Raw genomic sequence first — 12,318 nt, 5'->3', positions numbered from 1 at the left:
ATTAAATTAATGTTTTGCTAGCAAGATGTTATTTCAGCAGCAGATTTAATGAAATATGGCTCTATCTTTGGGTGTTTTCTCCACTACAGCTCCATTCAACATTTCTAAACATCCTTCTACAGTGTAAGGTTCCTCCAGCATACCTGCTATCATCACCCCTTGTCAGGCAGTCCACATTTACTCATTTCCTTCTCATTGCCAAATATACCAATCTGCAGAGGAGCAATAGGGGTCATGTCCTGTGTCTGATTCCTGGCTAGGGTCTGCAGATGGAGCTGTCCAGGAGCTGCAGGTGGGACAGAATGGGTGATTCACAGGCTTATGCTTCATAAGCATGATTGATTATTTACCTGGCTTTTTCTTTGCCTCTCTGGCAGTTGTATGAAAACATGTATTACATATGCTCTTCCAAAGCCATCCTCTCATGTTTTGTTTAAACTGGCCACTGAGTTTAGAGATAGTGGAAGGACATGGGAAAGAGAGTGTAGGTGGGAGGTAGTGAGTGGAAGTATGTTGGCAGGTATTCCTTTTGGTTGGGAAAGATAAATAAAAGTGAAGCAGCTAGATCATTTGTTATACATGGGAGAGAGTATATCTAACCTCAATGGGTTCTTAGTTTCTTAATTCTGATATATGTGAATTTAATTATTTGTTAGCGAGATACAAAACAGTTCCCTATTAAGGTCTTAGAATTTCTACAACAAGCCCTGAAAATTACAAATCAGGTGAAAACCTATATAAGCAAGCATATGAAGTAGATGATTAGATAAGAGTTCAGAAAACTATTGCAACTTCTAAGTATGGAATGGAAATTGCTCCAAGCTGTTTGACATCCATGTCTTGGGAAAAAAGGTACTGTTTCTTTTGATGACAATAGAGGTTAAACTTCTTTCTAGAAAAAAAATGTACGTGTGTTTGCATAAAGAAAAGGAGATTCTCTACTGCAGTGATATTGTTTTTGTAAGATGCACAAAAGGTGGTTAGAATCATTGAATTATAGAATTGGGCTGGAAAGGACCTTTAAAAATCACCTAATTGAAACTTCCCAGCTGTGGGTAACCTGTTGCAGTGCCTCATCACCCTCATCAAGAATTTATTCCTTATATCTAATCCGAACGATCTTTTAGTTTAAAACTGTTACCCTTTGCTCTGTCACTACAGGCCATAGTTAAAAGTCTTTCGTGTAAGCCCCCATTAATTATTGAAAGGCCATCATATGGTCTCTGCAAACTCTTATATTCCCCAACTCTGTCAGCTTTCCTCATAGGAAAAGTGTTCCAGTCCTCAAATTGTTTTTTGAGACCCTTCCCTGGACCTGCTCTAGCCAGAGATTTTTTGTGCTGGGGGCCCCGGAGATGAACTCGGTGCTCCTGGTAGGGTTTTGAAAGAGTGGAGTAGAAGGGGACACCACCTCTCTTGGCCTGCTGGCCATGCAGTGCTTCTTTTTTTGTGGCCCAGGGTGCAATTGGCTTTTTGGACTGCAAGCATGCATTCTCAGCTTATATGTAATTCTTCATCCAGCATTATCCCCAAGTCCTTTTCCACAGGACTGCTCTCAGTCTGTTCATTGTCCAGCCTGTGCTGAAGCTGATGACTTCCCAGCCCAGGTGCAGGATCTTGTGCTTGGCCTTGCTGAACATCATAAGATCTGCTTCTGTAGGCTGTCAGTATCTGTCTGAATGCGATCTCTTTTCACTAACATATCAGATACACCACTTGGCAGCACTTCTCTGTCTACCAGAGAATCCATCCATGATATTTCTCCAATTTAGAGAGATGAGCTCTCTAGGTAGCTAACATCAGTTGCTATTTCTTTATCCTCCACTCTAGTCACTCCATAATAGAAGGTTGTCTGGGCCATGGAAAGTACCTCCTTTCTTAAACTCTTTAAAAACAAGTGTGATGTTTCCCTTTCTCCTGTCACTAAGGGTTTTACCTGACTGCCACAACTCTTTAAATATGGTGGATAGTGACTTAGCAACCTAATTTACCCATGATCTTGGAGGTCTTTTCCATCCTTTGTGTTTCTGTGATTCTGTGAGTTCTTGTTTTGTCTGTTTTATGTAGTCATGTGAAATGTAGTCCAGTGATGGTGTGGGACGTGGCAAAGTTAGATAGGAAAAACAGTCGTTTCATAGATCATTTTATGTCATCATTTCATGTATTTTCTGTTCATCCTTCCTCGTGTCTGTTTTTTTTCTATAATCCATGTATTTGCTCAAAGATCAGGTATTAAGAAATATATGTGAAAGTTTGTCTCAAACTCCTATGTTTGGGTTTCAGCAAGCTGTATTTCTTCTGCAGAGTGTTATAATTCCTATGGTACAAGTATTTCTAACTCTAAAAGGGTTAAACGAGACCCTTTGTGGCACAAAACAAGGAGAAATGAAAGTAGCTAGAGGAATCTAGCCGATTGCTGTCTAGCATACAGTGTGTCATGTATGTATAAATATAGTTCTACATGTAAACCATTTGAGATTCTTAAAGGTGTATTTCTGACTGATTTTCATCAAATTTCCCTTAGGAATGAAAGGGAAAATGCCCTGAGAGGGATTAGTTCGCACAGAGGCATCTTCAAACTGTTTTGTAATATTATGTTCAAATCGTAAATAATCATACGCTTGAGAGGCTGTGTTAGTTTGTGCTATTTTCTCACAAATGCAATGATTCAGGATGTACTCTAGGTATAATTAATTTGTAATAAGTCATGTTCGTTATAAAGATGTAATTTTTTCACTGTAGGTGAGCGCTCAGAATCTACCGTTCATGTGTCGTCATCAGCTAAAAAAGAGATGGTCAAGGATGCCACTGAAAACTTTGGGAGGCAGGTATGTGAAACCAAATATTGTGTTTTTCCTTGCGTGCAATTCTGAGAAACAGTGCAGTCATGTGGTGGGTTTTTTGTTTTTTCCTATGCAAAATACATACTCATTTGGGAGCAAAATTTTATATCATGTGATTATTTCTTTGACAAAACACGCCAGATTTTCCTCTGTGTATTAGAAAGATTAAGTAAAAACCTGAAATATGATCTGTCAGTGCTTTCTCTGCCTCTGCAAAATATCTCCTTATCTGATCAAGTTAGTAAGTGTTCGAAAATATTTTTTGAAGGTCATTATGGAGGAATATAGGCTAGGCGTCCTGTTTGTATTGAGCATACAGGACTGGGTAGGGATCTTCATTGAGTGTCTGGAGTCTTCTGTAATACCTCAAGGGAAGTGGAGGAAGTAATATCATCATACATCCAAGGCACTGTGGAAGAGGGATGTGATTCATTTCAGCAGGTAGAGAGCGGAACTTAAGTATTGGAAGGTGGTAGCGGATGTGCAAAGTGAATGGAGCTTGGAAATGAAGTGGCTGAGACAGGTGGTGACTGAGATGCTCTCCATTGTGAAAGATTTTTGTGGAGTTACGATGTGGAAGGAGAAAAGGGCCTCTATAACCAGAGTAAGAAGGACAATAGTTGTGGTTCCTTGGGATGCCAAGGCTGCAGACCTTGTTCAGAAGGGAACACAAGCCAAGGGCAACTTTGCAGGGACTGTGAAGTCAGAGACAGTAAGAAGGCTGGAGAGAGGAGCTGGTCAGTGAGCTTGAGGCATGGTACCGTTTGGATAGATGTCTCAGTTCTTGATTTTGGGCTGAGGGCAGGAATGAACAGGTATTCCTTGTAAATATTTGTCTTGGGAGCTTGGAATAGAATTTAATAATTCTGACTCTGAGGAGCATAAGTGATTGTAATGTAGCCAGTCCCTTGTGGTGGTTAGTAAAAAAGCTTGTTATGATCACTCACGCTTGTTATGAACGCTCACCAGCAGGGGGTTTAAAGGGACAGTCAGTAGAAAGTAATGGAGTATGGGAAAATTTGGGCAGTTGTGTTTTCTGTTGTTACTGATTGGTTTTGATCTGTTTGATTGGTTTATGTTTCTAAACTAGATCCTTCTGTTTTGAGGAAAAAATAAATAAGGTATCTTTGTTTTGTTGTTGTATGATGGGATGAGTTTGCAATGTAAATTATATGGCTTAACGGTAATTTCATTTTTCTTGGTAATTTTTCTGTCTTTACCTGCTTACTTAAGGATAAATATGTTTTAGAAACTACCAACTTGATAGAAAATACAGCACATGAAAAGCAGACTGACAAAGCAGAAATTTCTCATCAGGAAGCCCTAGCAGAAAATGAGGAATCCCACAGTGCTGACAAGCAGTTAAGTCTAAAGCTGTGGGAAGAAAGATACAAAAAATGTGGATTGAAAAAGAGAAAAGGGAGTTGAAAAGAAATTTTACAAACATTACAGCAGAGCTGAAGCAGCTGTTTGGTGAAATTAATGAATCTGAGAAAGCTCCATCCCTTGTGGCAGAAGTGTCAGAAGATGACCTCATTGAAGAATTGAAGAGTCTTTGTGTTTCGTCTTGTGTGACAGAATCAAGTGATAAGTTAGAAAGTAAAGGTGAATTTGGAGATGTGAAGCTTAATGTAGACCTAAAAGAACCCAAACCTGAAATAGTTATTCTGAGTCTCTGTGTCCTTCCTGATCACAATAACTTAAATGCGAGCATGGAAAATACCTGGAGAATACCAGATGAAGAAGGCTGCACTAATTACACAGATAATACAAAAGTACATCTATCAAAAGCAGAGGAAATGGAAGAGAATGAGAATGGGATTAGTAGAGATGTAGAGGGAAGTCCTGAGTATTCCCTGAGACACTGTTTAAAAACAAATATTTGGGATGACATTTCTAATAATCTTCCTAATATAAGACCTGTTTCCACAAATGGTGAAAGTACACTTGGCTTTATAAGTGAGAAGAAAATTGGCAAGGACATCTGTCTTAGTGACAGTGTTCCCAGAGACTGCCTTATCAAAAACAAGGAAATAGGAGAAACAGAAATCGAAAATCTTTTCCCGCATGCTCAGCAACCTTGTGGCATGCTGAAAAGGAATCTGGATGAAGAACTAAAACAAGATGTGGAAAGATTTAAGAGTAAGGTAGGAATGCTGCAAATGGTATTCCTGGCTTTGGAAAAAGAGAAGGTAGAGCTACAAAAAGAGGTAGAAGTTCACCTGCTTTTCCTTATTCTTTAGTCTTTCTCAGTATCGGTGGTCCTGTTCATGTTAGCTATTGATCATTAAAAGAAGGTGCTTTGTGCAAATTGGTTTTTTTGTCTTAAGAGAAGAACGTTACTCATAAATAAGGAAAGCAGTGGAGAACTGTGCTTTTCCCCATAATGTAATCAGAAGGTTTTGAGAAAGCAAAGTGTATTGTTTCAGTTTGACAGTAGGTGGCAGTCATTTCCAGTGTAAGTAGTTATCACCTCATTACCATAAAAAGAAATTCATACAAGTACACCAGTTTTGATTGTCGATCAAGGAATGAAAATAGCTTCTGAACAGGGTCTTGATTTATCTCTTCATTTGCTGTGGTTTGTGCATGGTGTGCCTTCATTGCCTCTCACTAAAATTCCTGATTGCTGTGAAGCTGTTTCTGCTTTTGAGTTCAGTTTGCTTTTGTCCTCATCATTAAGGAAGTACGACATCATACATCCACTCATACTTTGTGTTTCTACAACTACTGTTGTGTAGTCCATCTGATTTCTTATCCATCAGTAATGCTTCTATTGTTTGTTTCCTTAGGGCTGCTTTGCTTTTTTGTTTTTGTTTGATTGTTATACTTCAAATCAAGAGTGAATTCAGAGTATATTTGTTGACTTGGTACATTTTGTAGAGTAATTTTGGGGGAAAATCTTTTTTATTTTACATTATTTTAAAAGTCAAGCTTAGATTATTTGGTCTTGGATCTCCTTTAGAATCAGAAAAATATATGAAGCTTAATTTTCTCTTCATAGGTTGAGAAGGAAAAAAGGAAGCAGAAACATTTCAAAATGCAAGCAGTGGAGAAACAGGAAAGTCTTGATAAATCAAATACACCAGTGGGCAATATTACCCATCAACCAGTAAAAGAAAAGCTTGCTCTAAGGAAGAATGAAAAAATGATAGAAGAAAAACACACAAAGAATTCTTCATCTGAGGAGAGACCAAAATTACTTGAAATGCCAGTAAAAGGGTAAGCTAATAAAATAATCCGTAGAATTAGATTGTTTTAAATCTTGTAATTGAAGCACTTTCCTCGGTATTGAAAGCTATGCTGAGTAGTCCCCTGCTCCCCAAACTGTTTTAAAAGTATATTTTTCAAAGAACTAAATGCACAGTGGAGGTTCAGATCAATTTTGCTGGAAGTGATAGAGGTCTTAATCACAGAATCATAGAATGGCCCAGGTTCAAAAGGACCACAATGATCATCTAGTTTCAACCCCCCTGCTATGTGCAGGGTCACCAACCACCAGACCAGGCTTCCCAGAGAATTTCTTCCTTAACACTGACTCTAATTGTGTCTTTAGAATCTTACCTCCTATGCCTAATAAATTAATCAAGAACGAATTCAAAGCCCTTGCACGTGGGATGGAGGAACCCCTTGTGTACACAGTGAAATGCTCTGGCTGGTGAGCTGATTCGCTGAGAAGCCTCTGGGGGCTTTGGCAGAGATTAAGTGCAACATGAGTCAGAATGGTCTTGCAGCTGAGAAGGCCAGCAGCATCCTGGGTTGCAGAGTCAAGAAGCTGAAGGGAGGAGTCCATCCCTACTTAGCATCTAGTTGGTCTGTGTCTGGAGCACTGGGTCCAACTTTTGGCCTCCAAGTACTTGTGTGCATTTCTTTTTATGGCCTTCAAGAGATCGTAGTCAACATGTGTGAGTTCAGTAGAGGCTTTCCAGGCTGATCACAGAGCATGAAACTCTGTGAGAATAAGCTGAGGGAAATAAACTTCAGGATGTGCCAGCAGTCTCCCAGTACGTGGAAGGGGATTGTAAGTAAGACAAAGCCGTTCCTGATTTGGCCTAGATTTGATTCTAAACATTTTTCAGAATTCCCAAACATCTGTAAATAGAAGGAATTAATTTTTTCTTTTATGTAAAATCTCAAAACAGTATTAGCTATACATGAGTAAAAGCTGTACTTTTTGGGAAGCTAAAGACTACATGTAAATCTTTCTCCTTTAGAATAAGCTGCTTCAATACTGATGTTACAGCCAATGTTTTGAACTACTTGTTAGTGGTTGCTGATATTCAAATCTTTTTTTGAACACTATCCTTATCCTTTAATTTATTAAAAGAAATGAAAAGGTTCATCCGCACATGGTAAGCAGTTGTTATAGTCTTAGGGAAGGCTTCTTAAAAGTTTTTGAATTGTCTTAGATAAGTGATGTGATGTTTTATCGGTATTACTTGCAGTCATTATGAATCTGTACTATGTAGGTGATGATCAACTTATTAAAAACAGTGTATTTTTGTTAGTAAAAGTTCATGGTTTACTGTTCATGTTTACCTATGTCGACATGGAAATACATGATGAATTTTGTACATCACTTAAGGGCTTATTTGTCAGTCTTGTGCAGCTCATGTATAAGGTGTCTTCCACCACTAATGGAATGAAATTAGAGTGATGTTAAAAGTTTCAAATTGCAGAAAAACTTCTATATTTGAAAAGGTGTGACATTTCTACAGTTTTAAGTTGTTTCTCCTGGTTCATGATGTGGCATATTTACTTTTTTGTCAGTGCTTTAATTCCTCAAATACTCTCTTTTAAATCCCAGATCTTCTGTGAAACAAGGAGAGGAAAAGAGACATAGAGCTGAAATGCGATATGAAAAAACAAGAAAGCAACTAAAGAGGGAAGAGGATCAATATTCTAGAGAGACAGAGGAAAAACAACAACTTGAGTTTCGTGTAAGGAATTTAGAAACAGAGTTAATAACGCTGAAACGGCTCAAGAAACAGGTATATTAAATATATATCTTCTGTTTTTCTGTTTCTTTCAAACTGATATTTTATGCTAGTATGTTCAACTTGTTGGTGAAAGAGACATTAGGTAATTATCTTGGTGCATTTTGAGGACCAATGTCATGAAACCAGCGTGAACAAACAAGTTCATGATACCTTTTCACATTTTTCAGAATTATAGTTTGGTTTGTGCTTCAGGCAAAGCTTCTCTTTGAGTTATTTTTCCTAATTACTACAGAACTCTGTGCGCGTGTGTGTATATGTATGTCTATATATCTATCTATATATTATATGTGTATATATATATATATAAAATGTTTTTATTATTATTGTTTTTTTTCTTCAGAAGGAAATTACAGTTACTGTTTGTAGTATTCTTTCAATTATACTTACATGAATTTAAATTTAGGCCTAAATGTTACTGTTTACCTGATAATCTGTAAATTGCCTCAGTTGCTTACAATCAAGACTGAATCCAGAAAAACTCTCACCTTTATTTTTATTACAAGTTTAGTGGCTTATTTAATGCAATTGAGATGATGATGTTCTCACTGTACACAACCTGCATGAATTCTTCAGTTCTTACATACAGTTTTGAGGGTCTTTTCACTGGCCTTTACCTACTTTTCAGCATTCCTGTCATGGTTCTACGCAGTTTGAAATATACCTCGGAAATTCGGTCTGTTGTGTTGTATTTTTCCCCATAAATAGTAAGCCTCAAATTTTCAGAACTTGTATTTGCAAACATATTAAGAACATGTGAAAGTGGTCATTAAGGATCCTCAGTGGCCACGTTGCTCTGGCAGAAGCAGTAAGTAGTTAGCATCACCTCTTTCAGTCTGCCTGGATTTAACAGGGACATCATTGGCATTAGTTCACCTCCTGGTCTGATGTTCAGCTGGTCAGTCCTCTTCTGTGTCTCACTTCATTAATAGCCTTTGGAAATCTCATACAACTCAATTTATCCAGCAGTATTGCTAGATTTTGGTAAACTGAAAATGGATTGGCACATTTTCTGAAGCATTTCTAAATATTAGTAGAAGAGATGTAGACTTAAGACCTTGCAGTGGGGTAAAGTAAGTGTAGTTATTGTGCTTTTGGAAATCTTAGTCATTTGTTTTGTGCAGTTCTTAGTGTTAGTGCTCATATTGATGAATAGATGTTTTTAAATCTTTGACTGTAAGCATATGAGTGTCCATCTCTGGTTTTAGTATGTATATATAGTTTGTTAGAAAGATAACTTGGGTTTCTACTTAAACTCTGTATGTTTCCAAGAATAGTAGTTCTAGTTTGTTTGTTTTTTTCTTGTGTTATAGAGGGAGATTCATTAAGTATAAAACTTCTATGATGCTGATTTGTGCAAAGGACTCACACTATCCTTATAACTTTCAATTCAGATAAATCTAAAGATGTTTGTTTGCAAACATGGAAAATTGATATGCAGGTCATTCTATGATTTTATGATAAATGACTCTTAATAGAATTAATAGAATGTAAGAATAAAAAGAATGAAATAGGAAGGTATTGCTAATTCTGATTTTGTTCAAGATTCACAAGTTCAACTATATTACTGTAGGTTGAAGAAGAGCGTGATGAAACACAGAGACAGCTCTCTAATGAAAGGAGTGCTAGAGCTCTGCAAGAAGGAATTTTGAGCAACCACCTGTGGAGACAGAAGGAGCTGGAAGAAGAGACAAGAAAAACTATTGGGAAAAATTCAGAGGTAAGCAGTTCCATTCCTAATTAATTTGGTTATACTTCACTGTGCTCATTCTAAAACCTTAAGAAAAATAACCTTTTGTGCCTTTTCGTGGATTATCTACAGTTTATCAATATAACCAAATTTTGTTACTGTTGTCTAAAAACTCTGAATAGCATCATCAATCCCACATAGACCTGAATTGCATGTGGAAGTAGGAAGCCACTGGAAAATAAGACATTGTGTTCCCAGTCTCTTAAACTGCCTGCTGTTCTTCACTGTATAGTTGTTACAATCATTTCTAAGGTTTCTACCCGTGAAATGTCCAGATATCTGGAGATTAACTAGGAAAGAAGCTGGCTGAGGCTGTTTGTGATCCTATTACTTGGCTTTTGAATTCGTTATTATGCTGTCATCACTTTCTTGTTTCCATGTCCTTCATCTTTTTGCTTAATAAATTATTTTTATCACAGCCCATGAGTTCTGTTTTGTTTCCTGTTCTCTCCCTCATCCCACTTAGTGATGAGAGTGTGGTGCCTAGCTGCCTGATGGGTTAAACCTGAATTTATTTCCCAACTAACTATTCATTATTGTCCTTTATCACACAGAAATCTGACACTAATGACAGAGAAAAGGATCTGCTACACAGAAATCAGTTACTGCAAGAAGAGATTGCTATGCTAAGACTAGAACTCGATCAAGTAAAACTTAAGCACCAGGAGGATGAAGGAAAATACTTAGAGGAAAATGAGTCTTTGAAAGAAAAGAATGATTCTCTTCAGAAGGAACTTAAACTGAGTGAGGAAACCTTAACTCAGACAGTATTTCAGTACAATGGACAGCTGAATTTACTCAAGACGGAATCTGCAGTGCTAACTTCCAAGCTTGAACAGAAAAAAGAAAGCAAAGACAGACTGGAAACAGAGATTGAATCATTCTGTTCCCGCTTGAATGCAGTGGTTCAAGATCTCGAACGTCATCAGTCATTGAAAAGTGATGCCGAACGAACATTTCAGAGAGAACGTGATGAATGGCTTCGTTTACAAGACAAGCTCCATCGTGAGCTCTCTGAGGTGCGAGAGAGCAACAAGAGCTTGTCTCAGCAGCTGAGTAAAACGGAAAGCAAAGTTAATAGTCTAGAAAACGAGCTTCACCAGTTGGAACAAACACTTCGAGAAAAAACACTGCTTTTAGAAATGACACAAAAAGACTTAAATCAAGCCCAGTGTCAAGCAAAAGAAAATGAGCATGCGTGGCAACTTGAGAAAGATCAAGTCAGTAAATTTATGATAAAGCATGAATCTATGCAGGAACGATTGGCCCAGCTCCAAAGTGAAAACCTTGTGCTCCGTCAGCAGCTGGAAGATTTGCAGAACAAGGAGATCATCAAAGAAAAGGTTGTGAATGATGTCCAGGACAGATTTCATGATATGTTCAACAAACTCAGAGCTGACAGTGAAAAGCAGGTTTATCTCATGGAAGAGAGAAACAAGGAATTAAATACCAAGTGTACTGATTTAAAGGAACAAGTCTTTAAATATGAGACTGACAAAGTAGAAAGAGAGGTAAGCTATACAATTAGAATAAATTAAAATGTTTCAATTCATAAAATGATTTTGTATTTCTAAAATGCATCAGGTGTAAGTTTTACACATAGGACCAAATTGTGTTGTTTTGTTGTGGTTCATTGTTTTTTCTCTTAGAATTAAGGAGGACCGGTAAATGACTGAACTGTATAATATAGTCAGTTTAAAGGAGTAAAGTCAGGTTTCATGTTTTTCTTCATGTTTATCTGTTTCCTTAGGGTTTGGTCAGACAGCTGCAGCAGGAGCTTGCTGATGCTCTTAAAAAGCAGTCTATGTCAGAAGCTTCCCTTGTAGTTACTACATGCTACCGCAGTGACCTTGAGGAAGACAAATTGCACTTGCAGAAGGAACTGTACAGGATTAAAGCTAAGGTACAGAGAGGCTGTAACTTACACATAAAATCTGAGGGTGATTTTTCCCTGTTTCTGGTGAAGAAGAGAAAAATAATGTTCTGAGAGCAAGTACCAGAGAGAGCTAAGGAGGTTAGCAGTGATACCCTGTCATAATTCATGAAGCTGGTGAAATCTTTGCCAGCTGGCCTCCTCCTCTGTAGTGAAAGATAAGTGTTACTAGAATCATCAAAAAGCCAACTAGTTTCTTTTGCAAGTAGGAGCCATTCTTCAGCCCCACAGCTAAAGTTCTTCTTGTGGCTCCAGGGTGTTGTAGCAGTGTTCTTTCTTTTCCCAACTTACTTCCCTCTCCTGGTGTCAAACACAATTAAGAATTTATTTGTGGATGGGATGTGTACAAACTACCAACTATCTGAAGCAACATTACACAGGTGCTCTGAATTTACAAATTGTTTTTCTGTGTCTTATAAGGTTGGTTGTAAACACTATAAGGTGGTCTTTATCCCCTTAGTCTTCTCAACTTGCCCCTTGTCATCTGTGATCACAGTCATGCCTGTGCCAAATCAGAGCAGAGAGTTCAAAGTATAAGCAAATGTCCTCCTATCCTAGAAATAAATTCAGGGGTATAGATTTAAAGACAAGTATATGAACTGCATTGTTCTGTGCACTTGGTGTCCATGACTGGGTGGTCTTCGACACGAAGTCATTATGTCTTTAACTGGAGAAGATCTGTATTTGATAAGCTGCTTTGCAAAATGACCTGGTGTCTCAGCAGGTTATCGCTTTTGGTTTGGCCAAGTTTGGTGTCTGATTTCTGAGAAAAAGTAGAAATACTGGACAGCTGAA

At 37.7% G+C, this 12,318-nt stretch overlaps 1 pseudogene across 1 annotated transcript in view; it reads left to right on the top strand.

Moving 5' to 3' along the window:
- Positions 1–12,318, top strand: part of LOC146756981 (uncharacterized) — a 56,042-nt pseudogene that overhangs the window by 32,542 nt on the left and 11,182 nt on the right. The window contains exons 16-23 of the transcript XR_014936938.1: positions 2,743–2,828; positions 4,077–5,085; positions 5,273–5,279; positions 5,848–6,065; positions 7,651–7,834; positions 9,414–9,560; positions 10,145–11,101; positions 11,341–11,493. The product of XR_014936938.1 is annotated as an uncharacterized LOC146756981 (transcript). The remainder of the gene's footprint in view (positions 1–2,742; positions 2,829–4,076; positions 5,086–5,272; positions 5,280–5,847; positions 6,066–7,650; positions 7,835–9,413; positions 9,561–10,144; positions 11,102–11,340; positions 11,494–12,318) is intronic.

Source organism: Coturnix japonica, chromosome 24 (assembly GCF_054131305.1).
Source record: "Coturnix japonica strain WE chromosome 24, WE-NBRP24, whole genome shotgun sequence".
Taxonomy (NCBI): Eukaryota; Metazoa; Chordata; class Aves; order Galliformes; family Phasianidae; genus Coturnix; species Coturnix japonica.
This window is presented reverse-complemented; position numbering and strand designations above follow the sequence as displayed.